The sequence below is a fragment of the Chiloscyllium plagiosum genome, chromosome 35, assembly GCF_004010195.1.
Source record: "Chiloscyllium plagiosum isolate BGI_BamShark_2017 chromosome 35, ASM401019v2, whole genome shotgun sequence".
NCBI classification, from domain to species: Eukaryota; Metazoa; Chordata; class Chondrichthyes; order Orectolobiformes; family Hemiscylliidae; genus Chiloscyllium; species Chiloscyllium plagiosum.
In genome coordinates, this window is record NC_057744.1 from 32,296,145 (window position 1) to 32,321,829 (window position 25,685).

At 43.0% G+C, this 25,685-nt stretch overlaps 1 long non-coding RNA gene across 1 annotated transcript in view; it reads left to right on the forward strand.

Annotated features, from left to right (window-relative positions):
- LOC122540527 overlaps positions 1-24,733 on the forward strand; it is a 41,022-nt gene extending 16,289 nt beyond the window's left edge. The window contains exons 2-3 of the long non-coding RNA XR_006309345.1: positions 18,396-18,752; positions 24,000-24,733. This is a non-coding gene — a long non-coding RNA (uncharacterized LOC122540527). The remainder of the gene's footprint in view (positions 1-18,395; positions 18,753-23,999) is intronic.
- Positions 24,734-25,685: the final 952 nt, after the last annotated feature.

The following is a 25,685-nucleotide window of genomic DNA, read 5'->3' on the forward strand; positions in this document are numbered from 1 at the left end:
CCCACCCCCACTCACCTATTGTACTCTATGCTACTTTCTCCCCACCCCCCCCCTCCTCTCATTTATCTCTCCACCCTTCAGGCTCTCTGCCTGTATTCCTGATGAAGGGCTTTGGCCCGAAACATCGATTTTCCTGCTCCTCGGATGCTATCTGAACTGCTGTGCTTTTCCAGCACCATTTTAATTCTTAAACAGAAGAAATACAGGATGGATGCTCCCATCAACCAGAGAGTCCAGACCACAGTGTCACAGTCTAAGGAAACCTGGTAAGCCAGTTAGGACTGAGATGAGGACATAGTCCTGTGGAATTCTCTGCCACAGAAAGTGGTTGACAGCAAAACATTGAATTTTTTAAATAAGGAGTTACATATAGTTGTTAGGGCTATAGGGAGAAAGCAGGAACAGAGGACTGAGTTGGATGATCAACCATGACCATATTGAATGTTGGAGCGTGCTCCTATTTTCTACATGTGAGACTCCAATACCTTCGCTGCCCCTTTAAGGAAAGAGTTTTGCCATACCATCTGATGATTTCGTACCGGATGCTGGATCACTCCACAGCTTTCAGTGAAATGAAATTTCTTGTCGGAGGAATGAGTCATGACAGCATCCCCAGGACAAGGCAAGCATGTGCGAAGACTTTTTCCTGGCTCTCACCCTAGTTGCAAGTTCCCTGAATGATGTCCTTTTTGGTTGGAGGAAATGAGTTCATTCAGGAAGGTGCGCTTGTGGGTGTCAATCAAAGTCAACCAGCAGCCCAGGGGTTCAGCAGGAACACCAGCTCCTCCAGCTTCTGTGGCTGTTACATTTCCAACAAAACTCCGTGGCTTCTGTCCTGTTGCAAATCAATTGTTGTTGTAGACCTTATTGATGCCCTTGACCCTCAATACTCCAAATCTCAAACTTAAACATTCTTATCCCATCCTGTTTTAATTTGTCTGTATGCCTCACCCTTCCCTTTTTCTTCACCCAGGCTAAAACGGATGGACTAAATGCTGACTGTGCTAATGAAACCCATATCCTAAAATGAGTTATGAAACAAAATCTCCCATCCTCTCTGATTCCGGCAGCTCACACCCTGCTGCTTCTATTCCTCTATTGTTAGCCATTTCTTCAACCACTCCAGCTCTATGCTCTGGAGCTCTCTCGTCAAGCCCCTCCATTTTTCTCATCCTTCTATAATACTCATCACTTATCATTTTTCTAACATTTCCTTCTTTTGCCTCAGCGCTGAGTTACCCCTGAGTTTGATTGATAGGCAGAGCTGTTTTCTCACATAAAGTTGCATCGTGCTGTCCAACATTGTTCTCTCCCACTGTTCAATATGCTTCCTGACATTCGTCAATCGATATCCGGCTGTTGGTGTATATTATAGACATATTACTGCTGCACTATACAGCCCCACATCATTGCACTATCACTATACATGGATCCCACATAGACAAGTGCTTGCTCAATCCACTCAAAAATGCAGAGGAACTCTGCGGGACTATATCCCTCCTTTATCTCTCTGCTGGAAGGCAGATTTGGAAGGTTTTGGTCAGGTTACAGGTGAATACAGACACATTTTGGGAAGAGCTTTAGCAGAGTTGCTTCCTGCCAGGGTGTGCCTGCCCGAATTTCCAAGGGAAAGCACGTTTGGGAAGAAATTGATGGAATGTTCTAGCACAAAAGGAGGTCATTCAGCCCATTGCTCTTATACTAGCCCCATTCCCTAGTTACTTTATCATGTTATCATATAAAACGTGACCACGTCTCAGTTTTGACAAGCTATAAGGGCTCCGAAGCCTTTTGAAAAAGGTTGTTGAGAATTTATTCTGGAATTCCTACCTCCATATCCAGTGCCCCCATGCTTTGGTGGTGCCTACATCCTGAACTGCCCACGGGCTGGGTCCATTGGAGAGGTGGGCACCCTATCCCCTCCGTCCATTCCACCGCTCGGTGGAGTCAGGCCTGCTTCTCTGTGACTCATGGATCAAAGCCCCTCCAGAGGTGTCATGGGTTGTAGTCTGGACTCAAAAATCTTTTGAAAGGTATGTCAAAACGTGTAAACAATGCCCATGCCATACTCACTCCATGCCAAACAATAACTCCCACATACCATCCCATGGCTCAAAATACCCTCCATGCCAATGCATGGCACTTCCTTCCCATTTTCCAGAATGTACTCTATATGGAACACATAACTCCTACAGTAACAATGACATGTGAAAATGCTTAGAAAACATCCAGTCATCATTTTCTTTCTAATGAAATCCGTTGATGCTGAATTTACACTTTCACGTAGCATGGAAGCGATAGTCACTTTGTATCTTTTTATCTTATATCAATAAACATTGACAAATGAGACAATAGAAAAAGTTTATTGTTACATCATAAAGCCGACATCAGGCCAAGTTTTCCCTTCTCTCCAGCTATGTCAACAAAATAAAACCTCTTGGGAGTCTGGGCTCAAAGCAAGCAAACATTTTGTACAACAAAAATAAGAAGAGCGAAAGCTTATATTTCTATTACTGACACGGTCATAGTTTTAGAGGGTTAGTTGATTGGCACTTTGATAGGGCTGTAAGAGCAATAGTTTTTAAAATAAATTATTGATAGGCCTTTTTTAAGTCGTTCTCTCATCTTATTGTTAATAAGGTTCATTGGTCTGCTGTTTGGGAAATTTCTAGATTTAAAGCACTTGCTTCTGTTGCAAAAATCCAGCCCAAAGTGTTCCAACCACTCCCTGTAATACACACATTCTCATTATCTCTTCATTTTTCAATAAAATGAATAGTCGCAAAAGCAGTGATCTTTCTATGAACTAAATGTTTAATCAAGATAAACATTTCCAAGTTCTTTACGGCAATGTACATCTACACTGCGCTGTTGTTTGATTTTACATTTATTTCCAGAATGTGGGCGTTGCATGCTAGACCAGTATTTGTTGTCCATTTCTAATTGCCCAGAGGGCAGCTCAGAGTCAACCACATTGCTGTGGGTTTGGAGGCCAGACCAGGTAAAGTAAGAGATTTCTTCCCTGAAATAACTGCACTGAGGCCAATACCCCGTCACTAAGTCATCCTTTCTTTACTTGGAGTCAGCCAATCCCCTGAACTGAAGAGATTTTAAGTCCCCTGTTTATTTATTTTTATTTTATTAAACAATACACAGTTTGCAAAACAGTTAACATTAAAACTGTACACAGTGAAACAGCAATTTTGGAAGGGAGCGGAGTGGCAAAGCCAAGTCCCAAACCCTACTGTTCAACCAGCTTACAGGAAATAAGGACAAACCTCAAATCCCACTTTCAATCATCACAGAACAGTAACGAATCCCCTGTTTATTTTTTTTATATATAGGAAAACACCAGAGTGGCCTGTGACAAGCAGTGCCCTTCACAAAAGGCAATGCTGTGTGATCAAACAATGAAGGAGAGGACGGGGACTAAATCAAAATAGATTTGGAAGGGGAGGCCCCGTTAATATTTTTTTTAACCCGAGTGAGTCCCCTGTTTATTTTATATTTTATTAAACAAATTACAAAAACAGTTTACAACAAACAGTTACATTTACAGCTGCATACAAGAGACAGCAATTTTACAAGGGAGAGGAGCAGCAAAGCCAGGCCCCAAACCCTACCATTCAAACAGTTTACAGGGACAGGAGGACAAACCTCAAATCCCAGTTTCGCAAAGATATAAAGAGACAACAGCAATGACAGTTGTACATTAGACAGTACTGTTAAGTCCCCTGTTTATATTGGACAGCTGGGGATTCCTGATTGGCCCAGGTTAACATATTCAGTGAGATCCACCTGGTTCCAATCAGTACAAAGCCTCTAAAGGACATTCGTAAACCAGGTGAAGAGCACTGGTTACGATTAAACTAGATTATTGAATCAATACTTCACCATCTTACATAGTGGGATTAGAATCTAGAAGATCAGCATAAGGCTTTCAATTGCTAGCCAAGAAACTTGAAAGCTCGACATGAAATCAAATGGTTGGGGTCTGTTTGACCACTCAAGTGTGCTGGTTGGAGGGAAGTTCACTTCTACTTTGGTCTATGTGTGTGCTGCAACATTTACGCATGAAATCAGAAAGCCTTGCAAAACAGTACAGGTCAGCCAACATTCAGATGGAGAAAAAACAGACTCTGACACATTGGAATTGTATCTTTCAAGTTACTCTGATTCACTGTGATGGAGAACACACTCATGTGAAGGTCTGTCTCTTCTCTTTGCAGATGTCGGTTGACCTGTTGCATCTTTTCTATTTGCTTTTCCATTTCCAAGCATTTCTCTCCTCTCCCATCAGATTTGGTACGAGGCTCTGATTCTATCCTGTTTTGACTCTGTGGGGCCCAAACTCTGACAAGCCAAGTTTGCCCAAAAGTGAATCTTCCCAGTTACACGGAGATTGCCAAATAGTCACTTGCTGATAAAAGCTTCATTATGAATCAACCACAGTGTATTTCTGATACAGAGAAACAGCATCTACCATCAAAGCAGACTCTGAGTGTCATAGCACTCAATAATAAATTCCTATAAAAGTATTAAAAAGGAAAGATTATGTAGTACCTTGCATATGTCACCGTTTGGCACCAGTAAAGTAGTAACGGTTCAACAAATTTGTTAACTACTCACATGCTTTAACCAGCAAAACTAATTAAACTTTTAGTTCTAAAAATATGAGATTTTGGAAACTGAAGAAGGGCTTATGCCCGAAACGTCGATTCTCCTGTTCCCTGGATGCTGCCTGACCTGCTGCGCTTTTCCAGCAACACATTTTCAGCTTTTCCTGCCATCTAATCGATCACAGACCTTCCCTTTTGTCCTCCCACTCCACATCAACCCCTAACCCCCCAATTATTTCATTTGTTGGAAACCTATTGGATTCCTTGCAGTTCTGAAGAAAAGTCCTTGTGCTGCAATGTTACCTATCCTTCTTGCTTTTTTGATTGGTTTAATCTAACACAGTGCAGTGATTGGAACCAGATTGACCTTGTTACTGCGAGGTTGTTGATTGGGGTTGTTAACCTAGGCCAACGAGGAAAGCTGATAAAACCAGAAGATTAGATTAGATTCCCGACAGTGTGGAAACAGGCTCTTTGGCCCAACCAGTCCACACCGACCCACCAAACAGTAACTCACTCAGACCCACTTCCCTCTGACGAATGCACCGAACACTATGGACAATTTAGCATGGCCAATTCACCTGACCTGCACATCTTTGGACTGTGGGAGGAAACCAGAGCACCTGGATGAAACCCACACAGACACTTGCCCGAGGCTGGAATCAAACCTGGGACCCTGGTGCTGTGAGGCAGCAGTGCTAACGACTGAGCCACCGTGCCACCCTGAAGAGTATTCCACCAGAACCAATCCCCTTACCCGATTAGTTAACATTTCTCCATTCTAACACGCCTAGCCTACACATCCCTGAACATTCTGGGCAATTTAGCATGGCCAATTCACCTAACCTGCACATCTTTGGATTGTGGTCGAAAAACAGTTACCCAGAGGAAACCCACACAGAGAGAATATGCACACTCCACACAGACAGTCACCCATGGCTAGAATTGAACCTGGGTCCCTGGAGCTGTGAGGCAGCAGTGCTAGCCACGAAGCCACCATGTCATCATTAGAATCGCTTCAATTCAGGCAACTGACTCTGAGCTGTCTGGCCACAGCCAGTGTATTGTGAACAAGTAACTAAAGGGTGACTTGGTGACAGGATACCAGCCTTTATCCTGTTATTTCATACTGATCACTAGTTACTTCTCCATGGTATCTCTAGGTAGTTCGTACCTAAACATATACTTTCTCTGAGGCCTTTGGTTCCTTATCCTGGAGTAAGGCTCTTTTACTCACATGTACTGTAACACTCTTTGATTTACATCTGCACATTGTAGTTTATTCAGATCAGCTCTCTAGTGCAGTGTCTAAGACCTCTCTCATTCTTTCTCTCAATCTCCTTATTTCATCGAGTGTGAAGTCGTTCCTTAAACTCTCTTATTAATGTCAGAGTCACATGACCACTCCATACTCAGCATCGTGGTGTGGCCTGGGATTCCTGCCGGCAATTCCGATGTCATGTTTCATAAACATCAGGAGCCGTGAACTGAACTAAAATGGATTCTGTCATAATTTTTTCGTTTTTCTTTGATTTATATAATTTGTTATTAAAATGGCGCTGGGGTATGGTGACGTAAACACTTTTCTCTGTAAGTTTTTAGTAAAAGACTACAAGTGACAATAAATGACTATTCTAATCTATTCATTGTTATTTGCATATACTACAATACTCCATGCCTATCTTCATGGATACTACATCGTGGTGTGGCCTGGGATTCCTGCTGGCAATTCCGGTGTCGTGTTTACTGCGAGACCCGATGAGTATTTCCAGCACTTTCTGTTTTTAAAACAACAATTTTAGGGTCCATATAATTCTCCAAGTCTACAGTGCTCAGTGGGTTAAGCAGACACAGGTTTGGCATTGAAAGCATTAGATGCCATTGCCAAAGCTCAGTTATTAATATTGATAGAAGATTACACTTTGCACGTCTCAGTATATCTTCAAAGGACAGTGGGTGATGTATCTGAGTTGACTCTTTCAGAAATTTGTGCCAGCTACAAATCTGTTCATGTTGTTAAGCTGAAGCATGTCTTGCAGCAATCTCCTGTGTTCACCCTTAACAGTTTGCCAGGGCCTTGAATTTAAGATTAATGAGCGACTTTATTATTATCACTCCTGAGTCTGACATCCCTTGAAAGATTAACATGATGAATCCTCAACAATGGTGGTGGGATCATGTTGTACCTCAGTGAGTGAAATGCAGGTAAAGTATCGACTTCAAGCTGCCTGCTCATTTCTACCCACTGCCATCCGTCTCCAATCTGTTTGCAGCAATATTGCCACCAATTCTCACAGCTGCAACCTCCTGTGGGTGCTCTCGTGATTCACATGTCCCTACGTTGAGGCTAAAAGGTTCCAGTCCCACCTGCTCTAGGTGGGACTGGAATCTTACAGACATCTGAGTGATATGAGCTACGCTGACAGCTGTGGCAGAATCAGTCTGGTGAGGCCCATCTCAATGTTGCGAGAACACCTCACTCTATCACTCCATGTTTTGACTAGCTGTGAGGTGAATTCTCATTGCCAACTCACTGGGGTTATTGCTTGTTAATTACCTTATTGAAGATCTGACTCACCTCATTAGTATTCAGCTTTAAGAAAACTCAGTATGGAAATTGGAGTGTGTACCTAGCATGTTCGACTCACTGCTTGGTCTGTAGGACTTCTGTGTTGGGCATCAGGTACCAACATCTCAGGCACAGGCATCAGCCATTTGTACCCCTTTTCCATGGACATTGCCATCCAATGTGCCAGCCTCTAAGAACCCCCTTGGTACATCTCCAATCCATGTACAGGAGGTTTCTGCACTTCAGTGCTGTACCTCAGGCTACCCTGGTAACCATTATTGTAACAGTCTTATTGTAGACTCAGAGTAAATGAAAGCTCCAACAGCGAGTGAAGAGCCCTGAGATACGGCCTGGCGCAGTCCATGTGCTGTGTATGTGTGTGCCTGAGCACATGGGTGGGTGGGAAAGACATTGCAGGCATTAGTGAACGTGGAAGAACATGAGCCTTGGTGGATGATGGATCCAAAAATGGAAGCAGAGTGAGTGTGAGATTTTGGAAAGAGAATGGTGCCTATTTCACTGGCCGAGTGGGGAAAGATTTTAACCTTCCTTCAATGTTGTTCATTCCTTGAGGCACTCACTCTTCCCAACTCTCTCCCCTCCACTCACCTATCACCTCTTTATCCCTCCTATCTCCACGACTGCCTCACCACCTCTTCTATTTTCCATCCTTCCCATTCAATCCATCGGCATCACCTCCCCTTTATGTTTCCTCGACTTCCCTCCTCAGATTCTGCTCCACCCCATCCTCTTCTTTTAAATCTTCACATAATAAGCAAGATTCCATTTTGGCTCCAATGGAGATGTCTCACTGAATGAGCATTTGGCAAATGTTTCTATGGGGGTTATGTGAAGCCAAAGGTATAATTCATGGAAAAATACATTAAGATGGATTGAACCTCATCAACTTACTTCATTGTGACATTTTCTGTTGAACATTTTCACGCACCCTCCTCAAGCTCCTTAACTTAACCCTTTGGGATGTCATTGCTTAATTCTCTGAAGGAGGTATCTGTAGAAGCAAATTGCAAAGTTTTCACAAAATTTAGTTTAATATTTTGCTCACTCGTCAAGTGGCAAATCAAATAAATCAACTCAATGTCTTTTGGAATAGCTTTCTGCCTTTCATCTTCACAGGATTTTTTGTGCTAAATATCTTCCATTTTTGGCCCTAAACCAAAAAGAATTGAGTTAAAATGTAGCCCCAAAGCACCATTTTATAACTTGTTTTGGAGCAGTCACACTTAAATCAGAATCATATATCATAGTTACACAACACTCAGACCCCCTCGGGTCTTCTGATAAAGTTCAAAGTTTTGAAATATTTCTGTGAAGTAATGTCTGTGTTGCTGCCAGGAGAAAAGGGGTGCTTTAGGCCTGTATAAACATTTTAAAGCACATTTATTTTTTACGAATCTGTGAGCAAGCTAAGAGCTCCTTAAAAAAAGATGGTATTGTGTTGAAAGAGATGACGTGTTATTGAAGAGAAAGAGCTTTGTTAAGTGGGGTGCTTACTGCAAAGCTAGATTGTGAAGGAGGTTAAAAATAGGCCATGACAAGCCCCTAGCCCCTAGACATGTACAGATGTTGGGAGTCTTTTTATTATGGAGTGTCTTGTCAATTGAGACATTTTCTTATCGAAAATGTAGGCGTGATGGAATTTGCAGTCACAGCACTGTAATCGTTATATCCAACTTGTATTGGCAACAATACCCATTAGCTTTGGGATTCTCAGTGCTGGGTCCTCTTCACAAAATTGTTGTGTTTTCATTTTCATCAGATCACCCTTTCTGTTACAGTACAGGCCCTTTGGCCCTCAACGTTGTCCCAACCTTTTAATCTAACCAACATAACCTTCATTTTACTATCATTCACAGAATCCCTACAGTGTGGAAGCAGGCTCTTCGGCCCAACAGGTCCACACTGACCCTCCAAAGAGTAAACCATCCATTCCACCTACCTTATATTTAGCCCTGACTAATGCAGCTAACCTACACGTCCCTGAACACAATGGGCAATTTTAGCGCAGCCAATTCACTTGTACATCCTTGGACTGTGGGAGGAAACCCATGCAAACACGGGGAGACTGGGCAAACTCCACACAGACTGTTGCCCGAGACCGGAATCGAACCTAGATCCCTGGCACTGTGAGGCAGCGGTGCTAACCACTGAGCCACCACACTGCTCCTTATTTTCAACCTCCTACATTCATGGGCCTATCCAAAGGTTTCTTAAATGTCCCTAATGTCTCTGACTCTTCTACCACCGCTGGCAGTGCATTCCATGGACCCACCACTCTCTGTGTAAATAACCCACCTCTGATATCTCCCCTAAACCTTATTCTAATCACCTTAAAATTATGCCGCCTCATGACAGCCATTTCCACCCTGGGAAAAAGTCTCTGCCTATCCACTCTATCTATGGCCCTCATCATCTGGTAAACCTCTATCAAGTCTCCTCTCATCCTTCTTCACTCCAATGAGAAAAGCCTGAGCTTCCTCAACCTTTCTTCATAAGACAAACCCTCCAGTCCAGGCCACATCTCCTCTGCATTCTCTCTAAAGCTTCCATATACTTCCTATAATGAGCCGACCAGAACTGAACGCAATATTCCAAGTGTGGTCTGATCAGGGTTCTATAGAGCTGCAGCATAACCTTGCGGGTTTTAAACTCAATACCCCTGCTAATGAAAGCCAACATACCATCAGCCTTCTTAACAATTCTATCAACCCGAGTAGCAACTTTGAGGGATCCATGGACGTGGACCCCAATATCTCTCGGTTCCTCTACACTGCCAAAAATCCTGCCTTTAACCCTGTACTCTGCATTCAGATTCGACCTTCTAAAATGTATCATTTCACACTTTTCCAGGTTGAACTCCATCTGCCACTTCTCAGCCCAGCTCTGCATCCTGTCAATGTCCTGTTGCAACTTACAACAGCCCTCCACACTATCTGCAAATCCACCAAACTTCATATCATTGGCAAACCTACTAACCCACCCCTCCATTTCCTCATCCAAGTCATTTATGAAAATCACAAAGAGCGGACGTCCCAGAATTGAACCCTGCAGAACACCACTGGTCACCAAGCTCCAAGCTGAATACTTTCCATCTACTACCCTGTGTCTTCTATGGACCAGCCAATTCTGTATCCAGACAGTCAAATTACCCCATATCCCAAGCTTCCTTACTTTCTCAATAAGCATACCATGGGAAACCTTATAAAATGCCTTGCTAAAATCTATATACACCACATCCACTGCTCTATCTTCATCAATGTGTTTTGTCACATTCTCAATAAGGCTTGTGAGACATGACCTGCCCCTCACAAAGCCATGCTGACTATCTTTAATCAAACTATGGTTTTCCAAATAATCAGACATCCTGTGTCTCAGAATCCTCTCCAATAATTTGCCCACCACCAACATAAGACTGACTGGTCTGTAATTCTCAGGGTTATTCCTATTCCCTTTCTTGAACATGGGAATAACATTTTCCACCCTCCAATCATCTGGCCCTACTCTAGTGGACAGTGAGGACGTAAAGATCATCGCCAAAAGCACAACAATCTCTTCCCTCACTTCCTGTAGTATCCGAGGATATATCCCTTCTGGCCCAGGGGATTTATCTATCCTTATGTTTTTCAAAATTTTCAGCACATCCTCCTTCTTAACATCAACCTGTTCTAGCATATCAGCATGTTTCACGCTGTCCTCAGAAACATGAAGGTCCCATTCATGAGTGAATACTAAAGTAAAGTATTCATTAAGGATCTCTCCGACTTCCTCTCACTGCTTCCAGGCACAAGTTCCCTCCACTATTCTTGATCGGCCCTACTCTCACTCTGGCCAACCTCGTGTTCCTCACATAAGTTTTCCTTAATCCTATCCACCAAAGCTTGTTTATGTCCCCTTCTAGCTCTCCTAAGTCCATTCTTCAGTTCATTCCTGGCTACCTTGTAACCCTCTAGAGCCCTGTCTGATCTTTGCTTCCTCAACCTTAAGTAGTCTTCTTTCTTCCTCTTGACTGGATGTTCCACATCCCTAGTCACCTGAGGTTCTTTCACTTGACCATCCCCTCCTTGCCTCAGTTGGACAAACCTGTCCAGCACTATCAGTAAGTACCCACTTAACAACCTCTACATTTCTGTTGAGCATTTCGCTGAGAATATCTGTTCCAATTTATGCTCCACTGTTCCTGCCTACCAGCACTGTAATTCCCGCTCCCCCAATTAATTACTTTCCCATACCATCTGCACCTATCTCTCCATGACTATAGTAAAGGCCAGGGAGTTGTGATCACTATCTTTGAAATGCTCTCCCCCGAGAGATTTGACACCTGACCTGATTCGTTGCCAAGCACCAAATCCAATATGGCCTTCCCTCAGGGAGATAGTCCGCCGATCTACATATTGAGTCAGGAATCCTTCCTGGACAAAATTTGCTCCATCCAATCCATTTGCACTAAGGAGGTTCCTGTCAACATTGGGGAGGTTGCAGTCACCCCTGATAACAACCCTGTTGCTTCTGCATCTTTCCAAAATCTGCCTCCCAATCTGCTCCTCTGTTGCTATTGAATTAGAATCCCTACAGCATGGAAACAGGTCCTTTGGGCCAACGAGTCCACACTGACCCTCCAAAGAGTAACCTATCCCCCCTACCCTATATTTACTCTTGACACTATAGGCAATCTAGCATGGCCAATTCACCTGACTTGCACATCTTTGGATTGTAGGAGGAAACTGGAGCACCTGGAGGAAACCCACACAGACACAGGGAGAACATGCAAACTCCACATTCAGTCCCCTGAGGCAGGATTTGAACCCAGTTCCTTGGTGCTGTAAGACACCAGTGCTAACCACTGAGCCACCGTGCCACCCCTATTGAGGGGTCTATAGAAAACTCTCAATAAAGTGACTGCTCCTTTCCTGTTTCTGACTTCCACCCACACTGACTCAATGGACAAACCCTCCCCTATGACCTCCCTTTCTGCAGCTGTGATACGATCCCTGATTAGCAATGCCACTCCCCTACCTCGTTTACTTCCCTCATTATTCCTTTTGAAACATCTAAATCCCAGAACATCCAACAACCATTCCTATCCCTGTGATATCCAAGTCTCTGTCATGGCCACAACATTGACATGAGAACTTGCCTCACATTACTTGCAGACACACAGAAACCACAGGGAAATTCTTCCAGAATTGATCAATCTGACCAGTGGGAATTGTGACTTCTGAATGTTCTCAGGTCGTGATAGTGAACGTTTACTCACTGTTAGATCAGGGAGACATAACCGGAACTTGGCCATCGTGCTGTAGATTCTTCTTGTCAGACAAAACAGTTGCTTTCCTTTTCATGAGTTTTATTTGAATTGTTCGGTTATTGGAAGCGATAATATTTCCATTGGAATCTCGTCACGACATTCTTTGAGAAATAGGTCTTACTGGAATAGTTTTGCTTGGTCTGGGAAACTCATATCCAAACATTCCTCATCCAGATCCAGCAGAAACTGGTTGATGCAGCAACAGTAAGGCCAGGCTGGATCATTGTGAAATATATTGCCTGGACAGGGAAAGAATTAAATGAGTTGAGAGATTCTGGAAACCAAATTCAACAGGAGCAAATGATGGTCTTCGGGGGGGGAGGGAACTGTTTCAGTAAGACACTCCGAGTCTCTTGGCAATGTGTTACATTACCTTCCAAATATCTCCTTTACAACCACCGAACTCAGTTCAAGGCTGGATCAAGGCCCAAAGTAGAATGTGTGTGGTCACATTCTGAGATGTGATGTTACTATTTCTTAGCAGGGTTGGCTGGGAGGCTCGATACCGTAGGAGGACATTTCTCACCGTAGGAGGTCTTTCAAAACCATCACATTTCAGGTGGTAACGTGCCATCTGAAAGACATAGTCCTTGAGGAGATTGAGTCGAGATCATAATTCCACTTCTTAATATTTACTGCTACTGACGTATTTTTAATTTGAGAGGATTAATCTGAGGATGAATTCCATGTACACAGCAGTGAACAGTAAATGTGCTTCCCTGACGAGCTCTGGAGCAGGTGTTGTACGGGTTGGCACCATTCTGGTCTGAGTTGCAGGTTGTTTTTATTGTTTGGTGTGATCTGGGTGTTGTGAGCAAGGCCAATATTTTATTATTTTAGCTGTCTGGCTCTCGAGGACATGTAGGACAATTGCAATCTGGGAATGGAACTGTTGTTCACATCCAAATGTAATGGTTTTTGCTGTGTTCACCACGGCCTCAGACCAAAATCTTTTACCTTGAACTTCACTGGGTCATGTTCACTGGGTCATGACCTTTCCTGGCACCACGGTGTTGTTCAGTTAGCCAACATGGAGAAAAATACCTCATTCGTGATGCCAGGACATAAAGTACTTTACAGCCAATAAAGTATTTTATAAAGTGCCATCACTGTTGAAGTGCAGCCATCTAATTGTGCACAGCAAGAGCCCACAAGTAACACTGTGACAATGGTCAGACTATTTGTTTTCAGGGGTAGATATTGGCCAGAAAATTTGGCAAACACCTCGGTAATTTCTTTAAGCAATATCATGGGTTGTTTGAACATCCATCTGAATGGACAGCCAGAGACTTGTTTCAATTTGTAAAACAGCATCTCTGGCAGTGCAGCAGCACCTCACGCAGATATCATTAGGATTAGTCCTTTCCAAAGTGACCTGAAACACAATCCACAGAGATCAATGACAAGATTCTCAAAAAGAGAGATTGCTGGAAAAGCTCAGTAAATCTGGCAGCACCTGTGGAGAGAAATCAGAGTTAACGTTTTGGGTGCAGTGATTCTCTTTCAGAACTGATGGTAACCAGGAAAAGATTGTTTTTTATGCAGAAGATAGGGTGGAGTGAGGGGGTAAGGAGTAAATGGAAGGTGGAGATAGATCCCAAGGAGAAAGAAGAATACTTGGACAGACAAAACAGTGATCTAGATTAGAGTGGCGCTGGAAAAGCACAGCAGGTCAGGCAGCATCCGAGGAGCAGGAAAATCGACGTTTCGGGCATCAGGAATAGAGTCAGGAAGCCTCCAGGGTGGAGAGATAAATGGGGGGGGGAGCTGGGGAGAAGGGAGAAAAGAGTACAATAGGTGAATTTTATGTCTGTGTTGAACTTCAGCCGAAAGCAAATGTAAAAGTTCAAGACGGACCACCTTCTCTTTGGGATTGTGCTTTACCCGATGCTTTGGGTGGGGATGGAGGTGATAGGTCAGACAGGAGGGTGGAGTAGATAGTTGGCAGGACATGGTCGAAGAGCTTCAGGGCAGAGGAGATGACCTGGGGGATTGCAGTGAGAGAGAGACTTGTTGAGATTCTTGTAGAGAGAGGAAGAAAACCTCTTCAAGGCAGGCATCCTTGCAAGAGGATTCACAGTAGGGTTAAAATCAACTAGGTAAAAACAAGGACTCCAAATGCTGGAAACCAGAGTCTAGATTAAAGTGGTGCTGGAAAAGCACAGCAGATCAGGCATCTGCCCAGGAGAATGAATAGCTACTAATGGGGACTATTAGTGGCTCATAATGGGTGGAATGTAAGAGCAGCACATGTGATAATAAATCTTGGTGTGTGGGGGTTGGGGTAAGGACATGGAGGAAGTGCTTCAAGCCCTAATGTTGTTGAACTTGTTATTGAGTCCAGAAGGCTGTAGAGTTCCCAAGCGGAAAATGAGGTGCAGTTCTTGCAGATGACTGGAGTCATCCTGAATCATGGCTGCTACGTGATGTGATGGATGTGTTGTGGCATGAGACCCTAGTCTCCTTCCAACAAATATCCCCAAAGCATCGGGTAAAGCACAATCCCAAAGAGAAGGTGGTCAGCTTGAACATTTACATTTGCTTTAGGCTGAAGTTCAACACAGACATAAAATCATGTCTGTGTAAATGCCTTGCAGCAATTCACATTCCTCAACAAGAGGTGCCTCCATGTTCCCATCTGATGACCTTGTAAAACCTAACCATTGGAGAGGCAGTGAAGTTAAGTCAACTCGATGACTAGGTTACCTGATACCTGACAGCTTCATTATCAGCTGATATTGAGATGCTGCAGGGTGACTCATCCAGAAGGAATCCATAGAAACCACAGGATTGAATTACTGGCTCACATTTACACAACACCATCTGTCTTCTTTAGGCATTCCATCATGACAAATCTCCACTGTGCTTCTCATTCCCTTCCTTTCCTTATAGTTCCTTTAATTGTTGTAGTGAGACTGGATATTTGTCCCAGTGTGGAGAATTGCAAAGGCAAATTAGGATAGAAAAGCCAGTTGCCAAATCTTTACCTGTAAATCCCCCAACTCAGTCAGGATCTCAACTGTTCTCCTCTTGAATGCCAATGAGGATGAATATTGAGAAACAGCTTGGAGGTAGGATGGCCTTCAGAATCTGACCAGTTGCTCAACTGTCCTCACATAGATGAAGTTAAAAATCACACAGCACCAGGTTATAGTCCAACAGGTTTAAATGGAACCACTAACTTTCGGAGCACCGCTCCTTCATCAGGTGGTTGTGGAGTACTCCAGAGCGGCGCTCTGAAAGCTAGTGCTTCCAATTAAACTGTTGGACTATAACCTGGTGTTGTGTGATTTTTAACATTGTCCACCCCAGTCCAACACCGGTATCTCTAAATCCTCACATAGATGTGCAGTTAAGATTGGCTCTCTCCATACCTCTGTCAGGGAAGTAAAGCAGGAACTGGATCTAGCATTATCTATCTCTTTCTCTGTATTCTGCTGTCCTACTGCCAACTTCTGTGCTGTAGACTCGTGCAAATCCTTGTCTGCAATTGTGCTGCATGTAATGGTCAAAGTTTTCTCTCTGGGTGGTGTCCCAGCACAGGATTCCCCAGTGTTAGGATTTCTCAGTGGAGCAGCAATGATACACTTTATCCAACTTTAATTATAGAATTCCTACGGGGTGGAAGCAGGCCATTCAGCCCATCATGTTCACATCGACCTTCTGAAGAGCATCCCACTCCTCGAATCTTTCTCTGTAACCCTGTTTTTCCCATGGCTAATCCACCTTAGCTTGCACATCTCTGGACACTATGCATGGCTTAACCACCTAACCTGCACATCTTTGTATTCTGAGAGGAAACCAGAGCACCCAGAGTAAATCCATGCAAAACACAGGGAGAATGTGCAAACTCCACACAGTCACCCAAGATAGTTCCATCTCATCCAATATGGATCGTTCATGAGAAACAATTTACAAATCTAATTACGTCATAGAGTATTGGCAGAGAACATTGCAAGACATTGTTTCACGAATTTAAGTTTCATGAAATATAGAGTATTTTCTTATTTGAGTCTAACAGAAATGCAATGACCTCCCTAGAGATGGGTACCTTATTTTAAAAAGACATATATTTTCTAGTGACTGAACCAAAGAATCATTGGTAAGATTTCTGATTTTTCAGACATCTACTGTAACAAACTAAAATCTACATTGACTATACATTATTTAACAGACAATTAATGCACTAAACTAGAGAAATGATATTGCATTACCTTTTTGACATAATCAAAAAGCCCTTCCACATTTACATGGCGTGGAGATGCCGGTGTTGGACTGGGGTGGACAAAGTGAAAAATCACACGACACCAGGTTATAGTCCAACAGGTTTATTTGAAATCACAAGCATTTGGAGCTCTGCTCCTTCGTCAGGCGATGAAAGAGCAGCGCTCCAAATAAGTGTCAAAGCTGGGTCATTAAGTATGTTCAAGGTTAAGTAAGATAGATTTTTAATCAGTCAGGCAATCAAGAGTGATGGGGAAAAGGCTAGAAAGTGAAGTTGAGGATTTTCAAATCAGCTGTGATCTCGCTGAGTGGAGGAGCAGACTCAATGGGCTGAATGGCCCATTTCTGCTTTTACGTTTTATGGTCTTTTTGAAACTTTGGAAGAATACTGACTGGAGAAAGAATTCTGACTGTTGTGGGTGGCTGAACGTATTTAATAATTGTGAATGTTATTCAATTTTTCTTTGGAGCACTCAAAGCCGAAGCAGAAAATAGAAAAAAAGCTGTTAAATTCAATCATAATTCATGGTAACGGGTTCTGGGTTTAGGACCATTCTATCCTTATATAATTTATCATTACTGGGGGAGTACATCAGGTTAATATATTTCTCACAAGCAGATACATGCATGACCTTCCCTCAGCCTTCCACACATGCCCCTTAATGTTACTACCTGCTCATTATCTGACAACATTCCTCACACATGAATGACAATACCTATCCTTCACAACCTTCACTTCCCTTATCTGCTTTAGATATTTATTAGAGAGGCTTATTCTCCTTGACACACTCCTTTGCTGGTTCTTAGACACTCCAGTCCTAATCCAGCAATTAACATTCCATTCTCCCACCCATCCTACACCTCGCTGCTGGAGCCTGGGTCTCTCCATGTCTGGAAAATGACAGATTTTTCACTGAAGTAGTGTTACAATAAAGGTTAAAGTGAAAGTTTACTCTTAATTTCATTTTGCATTTCTACTTTATTCTATTAAAGGGAAAGGAATGTGTTGTAAGAATTAATACAGAGGTTAGAATATCTAACCCTGATTTAACTCTTACCACCACTATAATGGAATAATCTAGATGTTGTTAGATATTCTGACTTCTGTATTAACACATTCCTTACCATTTTATAGAATGAAGTAGAAATTCAAAATGAAACAACGCATTAAGAGTGAACTTCGACTTTAGCCTTTACTGTAGAAACCACTTCAGTAAAAAAACCTGTGGATCCAATGCTGGAAACATTCTACAATGGACGTGGTCTACAATAGAATGGTTACACTTGACACAGTCTATATTGTATTCACTCTACTCTAAATAAGAACTATAATGGACATGGTTCAAACTGGACATGCACTACTCTGGATACAATCTAAATGCAACACAACCTACGGTGGCCATAGTCTATACTGAACAAAGTGTACACTGGACAGGGTCTACACTCAACAAAGTCTACTCAACCCAGTCTATGGTGGATAGGGTCATGGAAATGGTCAACACTGTATAGGGTTCACAGTGGATAGGTCTACCCTGGGCACAGTCTACAATGGATATGGTCTACAATGAAAAAAGTATACTCAGTCTACAATGGAGAAACTCTACTCTGTATTGGCTAGGTCTACCCTAGTCATGGTCTTTTTTTTATTTATTCACAGGATAAGATCATTTTTTTTTGTTTTGGTTGCCTCGGGCCTCCTCCTGATGTCCTCCAGTGGGAGAGTGGGGCCCTGTGTATCTCCATCTCCATCTCCACTCCATCTTTGGTGGCGGCATTGGCAAACGAGCCAGGACCCCATTGGTCAACTCAGAACCAGGACCCGTTAGTTGATGTCCAGCGTAAGAGGAGGCTGTGGGACCCGCACAGTGTTACCATCTCCAGCTCGGAGGCGGTGGAAGTGGAAGCAACGGTGTCAGTGGTGGCAGAAGAGAAACACATTGCCAGGACCATGGCGACGATGTCAGACAGTAGCAAATGGAGGAGACGAGAAAGTGAAGCATGTGGACAGGGAAAGGTGAACTATTGAAACTGTTTTAGTAATATCATTTTAATATGAATTTATTCAGTATTTTACCATTGATACAACTTACTAAGCAATTTATTCTGAAATCCAAGATGGCATCGGAATGAGGAGACATTATCCACTTTTCACTGTACCGAGGTACAAGTGACAATATTAAATAAATGTAAACCACTGGCTATGTCAGTATTTATTGCCCAGAAGGCATTTTAGAGTCAACCACATTGCTGTGGGTCTGGAGTCACATGTAGGCCAGACCAGATAATGATGGCAGTTTCATTCTCTGAAGGACATGAGTAAAGCAGATGGGCTTTTCCACATATCGACAATGGATTCACTAAACTCTTCATTCCAGATTTGTTTTGTAATTGAATTCAAATTCCATGGAAGGATTTGAACCCAGGTCCCCAGAACATTACCTGCTCCATGGATTAGCAATCCAGTGATAATACTGTGAGGCTGTCTCACTTTTTGACTCAAATGGATTCTACAATAAAGACTACACTAGAAATTTACTCAATGTATGATTTCAGTGGTCTACAATGGACATTATCTACACTGGACACAGTCTACATTAGACATGGACTACACTGGACACGGTCTATACTAGAAATGATCTACACTGGACATGATCTACATTAGACATGGACTACACTAGACACAGTCTACACTAGACACAGTCTACAGTGGACACAGTCTACACTAGACACAGTCTACACTAGACACAGTCTACAGTGGACACAGTCTACAGTGGACACAGTCTACACTAGACACAGTCTACAGTGGACACAGTCTACACTAGACACAGTCTACACTGAACATTATCTACTTTGGACACAATCTACCTTGGACAGTTTCTTCCCTACACACAGTTCACAATGGATTCACTCCACACTGTACACAGTTTGCTGTGGACACAGGTCTACACAGGACACAGTGCCCTCACTGGGCACGGTCCACAATGGGTATGTTCTGCAAAAGATATAGCTTACATTGAGCAGCATTCTGAAACATTGCATCTGTTACAGATGCAAACCCAGCATTGTGTCTGTCTTAAAATGTGGGTATTTCCCCAAGGTGTTCCTGGTGATGGTTTATCTAGCTTGGAGTTTGAGATACAAGTGGCACAATAAGAAAATTATTTCAACTTGTGTGAAATTTAAATAAATTTTATCCGAATTGGAGTTTGGTCAGTAGGACCTCAATGTGATGGGCGTGAAAGGGGATGGGGTATTATAGTTTGGAATTCCAAATAATAGGTGACAGAAGATGTAGGCTTTTCTGCTGGAATTGTGGTTGATGTAATGAATAGGATTCTATGTTGGATGTCCATTTCCCTGGAGATCCCGGCACCAATTTCTACACATTCCTATGTAGGTTTACTTTGCCAATTCCACTGAGGACTGGGGACTGACACTGCATCGGGTTTACTAACAATATTCAATGAGGAGAAAGTGAGGTCTGCAGATGCTGGAGTCAGAGCTGAAAATGTGTTGCTGGAAAAGCGCAGCAGGTCAGGCAGCATCCAGGGAACAGGAGAATCGACGTTTCGGGCATAAGCCTTCCTGAAGAAGGGCTTATGCCCGAAACATCGATTCTCCTGTTCCCTGGATGCTGCCTGACCTGCTGCGCTTTTCCAGCAACACATTTTCAGCTCTAACAATATTCAATGGCAATTAGACAGAAGAAATACTCATCCTGACTTTTTGAGCTGGCATCCAACTCATCGGAATTGATGCAGATGGGAGTACAGAGGGAGGAGGAGGCTAAGGGACCACAGTGCCAGGTCATACTGGTGTTGGGGAGAGGCAGAAACTGCTGGATGGTGAGGAGTTACAGGATGGGTATGGAGATGACAGTAAGAGGAGGAACACAGAGTTCAGGAAGGATTGTGAGAAGGGGGTCACACTTTGAAAGAAAAGATTCTTCCTCTTCTCAGTCTTCAGTTGGTTCCCTTTTATTCTGAGACTATGCCCTCTGGTCCTAGACTGTCCCATGAGGAGAAATATCCTCTCAGCATTTGCCTTGACAAGGTCTTAAGAATCTTAAATATTTCAATGAGACCATAGAATCACTACCTCTCTGAAGGGCATCCCACCCATACCCACCCCCCTTAACTATCAACCCTGTACTTCCCCACAGTTTATCCACCTAGTATGGACATCCCTGGACACTATGGGGCAATTTAACATGGTCAATCCACTTAATCTGCACACCTTTGTGATTGGAAAACAGAGCACCTGGACGAAACCCACACAGATACAGGGAGCATGTGCAAATTCCACACAGACAGTCACCTGAGGTTGGAATCGAACCTGGGGCCCTGGCGCTGTGAGGCAGCAGTGCTAACCACTGAAGCATCGTGCCACCCAGATTACCTCCAATTGTTTGGAACGCTAGTGAGACGAGTCCAACGATTTAACTTCTGTTCATAAGACAAACCCTCCACATCAAGGATCATAGAACATAGAACATAGAAGAATACAGCGCAGTACAGGCCCTTTGGCCCTCGATGTTGCGCCGATCCAAGCCCACCTAACCTACACTAGCCCACTATCCTCCATATGCCTATCCAATGCCCGCTTAAATGCCCATAATGAGGGACAGTCCACCACTGCTACTGGCTGGGCATTCCATGTACTCACAACTTCTCCAATGAAAACAACCCCAAGTGCCTCAGCCTTTCCTCATATGATCTTTCTACCATACCAGGCAACATCCTGGTAAACCTCCTCTGCACCCGTTCCAGTGCCTCCACATCCTTCCTATAGTATGGCGACCAAAACTGCACACAATACTCCAGATGTGGCCGCACCAGAGTCTTATACAACTGCAACATGACCTCAGTACTCCGGAACTCAATTCCTCTACCAATAAAAGCCAGTACGCCATATGCCTTCTTCACCGCACTATTTACCTGGGTGGCAACTTTCAAAGATTTGTGTACATGGACACCAAGATCCCTCTGCTCATCCACACTACCAAGTATCCGACCGTTAGCCCAGTACCCCATCTTTTTATTACTCATCCAGGTCAGCAGTCTCTGAACCTCCTCCAGTGGAATTGATATCTTTCTTTAAATAAGGGGATCAAAATGGCTCACCAGATGTGGTCTCACCAGTACCTTGTACTGTTGCAGTAATAATTCCCTACTCCTTTATTCCAGTCCCCTTGACTTACAGGTCAGCATTCCATGAGCCTTCCTGATTACCTGCTGTACTGTGTTCTCGGTTTCTGTGTTTTGCACACAAATACTGCCAAGTTTCTTTGTGTTGCAGCTTTCTATGGGTTTTCTCCAATATGTAATTCTTTATTCTTTTGCTCTCCTTTCAAAAATGAACATCTTCACATTTTCACAGAGAGCCTTTGGATCTCCTTGCCACAGAGAGCTGTGGGGCAGAGACCTTTTGTGTATTTGTGGCTGAGATAAAGAGATTCTTAATCAATCGGGGAATCGAGGGCTATGGGGAAAGGGTATGAATGAAAATGTGAGGAATGTCAGATCAGCCATGATCCTATTGAGGGGCCGAATTGGCCTACTCCTATTCCTATTTCTTATGGTCAACAGTCTTATGGGTCACAAGAGAGGAAAAGATTGTTGCGGCAGATCATTGTAGAGATATTGCAAGGGCTCAATGGAACCATGATAGGAAAGAAGTGAAGAGGATAACAGGATGGGAGGGCTTGTAGATCGTGAGGAAGGAAGCAGATTGTGGTAGGTTACTTGATGGAGGTGAGGAGTGTAGGTTCGCGCAAGTGCTGCTACATTAGAGTTCCACAACCACATGAAACATATACTATTGAAAATGAGTTATATTCCTGAGCCCCAGCCTATTAGCATTGAACTGGATGGGGGTGCCGTCACAGTGGGCTGTGGGCAGGTTTTGATTTTTAAGAATTGACCCACACTCACACCTCCTCGGATGGCTGGAGAGAGTATGTGTTTTGACCCTCCCACCCCCGTCATCTCAGAGTTAATAGGACAATGTTCTGGAGTACTCTCTTACTTCCAACCTCGTCAATATTTATTGTGTAAACAGCATCACTAAAAGGGCTCTTTGTGCTGCTTTTGGGAATTCACTGTGTTTCAATTGCCACATTTTGCGTAGCCACTGCACTTAAAAAAAAACTTTATTTCACATAAACTGCTTTAGGACATCTTGGGTCTATGAAAGGTGCTATATAAATGCAAGTCTTGATGAAAAGCACGTTTCATCAAAGGGTTTAATTCTGTACTCATCAGGACGCTTCACAAGAAATACCAACGTTCAGGAAAACACAGTTATGAAAGAAAGGTGCTGATTGGTTAGCAAGTGAACTCTGATTAGTCGAAGTGTTACCAAGTGGAGAATTTAGTTAAATGATGACAAAAAAAATTTTTTTCTCTCTAAGTCCCACGTTCTGTGCTATCAAACGACTATTAATACATGTCTTTCTTTAGTTGTAGAATTTCTGTCTGCAGTTAGTTTGAACTTACATCTCAGAGATGAGAAAATAATGTTCTAGAATGTGGAGGAGTTGGATTCTGAGATGTCACTTTTTGTTATAAAACCTTGAGTTATCTCAAGAAAGTGACTTAAAAGAAGTTCTGGGATTTACATATTAATGAACCGAAACCTGCAACCCATTCTAAAAGATGAAAGACTTAACAGCAATCTAGGTTTTGTCAATATATCATTTCAGTTGCATGACACTGTAATCTTTTGCTCTAAATTCTGTGTCTTATGGTCTTATTCTCCACAACTACGTGACGAAGGAGCAGCGCTCCAAAAGCTAGTGCTTCCAAATGAGCCTGTTGGATTATAGTTTGACATCTTGTGTCATGATGACAGTGCAGCTTTCCCTCAATAAAATGTGAGGCTGCATTCTGGGCCTAGTCTGCTGGAGGGGAATTTGAACCTGCAAACTTATGGCTGAGGCAAGAATACTGCCTATTGCGTGATTGCGTGATTGCGTGATTTTTAGCTATGTCCTCACACAGTCACACAATCCCTAACCAGAAGCAGGGGACATCTGCTCCACCTTTCTCTAACAGAATTAAACCAAAAGAAAAAATGATGATGCCTAATCTTATTTATGTTTCTCCACCCTGTCCCATTTTAAGGTCCAAGCTCAGATTACATTGAACTGTATTAGATTAAAATAGCCCTGACAATATTCTTGCTTAAGTTTAACAGAAACTAAATCATTCACACTCCCAGTCTACAAGTTGTAACCTGACCTTTTTGCTTTTTCTTTCAGAGTGCTAACCTGATCACTGTGTGAAGGCCCTCATTTATTGCAAAAGTAAACCATACTTCTGAGACAGCAGCCAGAACTGGTAACAGTCCAAAGGACCAAACATCAGGGCAGAACGCTCCCCAGTCTCCCACTTAACGGTATCAGTGCAGCACTTGGCCTTGTTTATTTCAGTTTCAGTCAGCTACATAAGGCCAGGTTAACCACAGTTTACATGACCCAGCCACCAGGATGGCCAGCAACTACCCCTCAATGACCCCCATTCTAACACTGGAAGACCAATCACAGTAGCCAAATCTCATCTGTCATCCTGGTGTTTATACACAGATAGCACATGACACTTAGTCAACACTATCAGGTGTGGAATGATGAACCCGTGCTGAGAATTGAAGCTTTTTGTTTTATTATGAATTGACAAGGGAGGTCAGGGAAGTAAAAGAGCTTTAGAAGTGGGACGGATTTTCTTTAATTATGATGCAAACACCAGTACAGATTGACTGAGGGTAGGAAGGCCTAGGCTGATGATATCAACAACACACTAGGCAGTATTCTTGCCTCAGCCATAAGTTTGCAGGTTCAAATTCCCCTCCAGCAGACTAGGCCCAGAATGCAGCCTCACATTTTATTGAGGGAAAGCTGTACTGTCATCATGACACAAGATGTCAAACTATAAACTTCTTGTGGATGTAAAAATTCCATAAAATGTGAAGAAAAATGAAGCTCCAAGGTGTGTTGGTCGATATTCATCTATTCTGAATAAGTACCATTAACATTCACTTTGGAAATTTCAGGGCATTTAGCTCACTTCAATCATTTTGAAAACAAAGCTCTTTTTTGAATAGATTTGAAAATGACTCAAATTTCTGCTGCTGATTCAAAAATATAATGTGATGGGAAACAATATGTGTTAAATTTGTTTCTCTCACTTCACAAAAAGATGGTCAGATGTTTACAAAATCACAAAGTGCTATGTGTTGGTAACTCCCTTCAATCACACCAGAGCTCTCTCACTGCGGTCGTTCGTCTTGTTTCTGTTCAAATCTTTCATGAGTTGTGGATGTCATTGGCTAGGCCAACATTTATTACCCATCCCTAATTGCCCAGAGGGCAGTTAAGAGTCAGGAGACAGGACCCATTGTTATGGGTCTGGAATCACATGTAGGCCAGACCAGGTAAAAATAGTAGTTTCCTTGCCTAAAGGACATAAGTAAACAAGATGGAATTTACAGGAATTACATTGTTGCTATCAGACAAGTTTTTTAAAAGAAAATTCAGATTTTTAACTGAATTCAAACACCACCATTTACTGGTGAGATGCAACCTCACATCCCAGGGGCTCTGGATTAACTAGTCACAGAGTCACAGAAACAGGCCCTTTGGCCCAACTCATCCATGCTGACCAGATATCCCATTTGCCAGCATTTCACCCATATCCCTCCAAACCCTTCCTATTCTTATACCCATCCAGATGCCTTTAAATGTTGTAATTGTACCAGCCTCCACCACTTCCTCTGGCAGCTCATTCCATCCACACACCACCCTCTGTGTGGAAAGGTTGCCCCTCAGGTCCTTTTTAAATCTTTCCCACTCATCCCTCTAGTTTCGGAGTCCCTTACCCTGGAAAAAAGACCTCGGCTATTCAGTATAATGTCCAGTGACATTATGACGATGCACTGCCTCCTGACAATG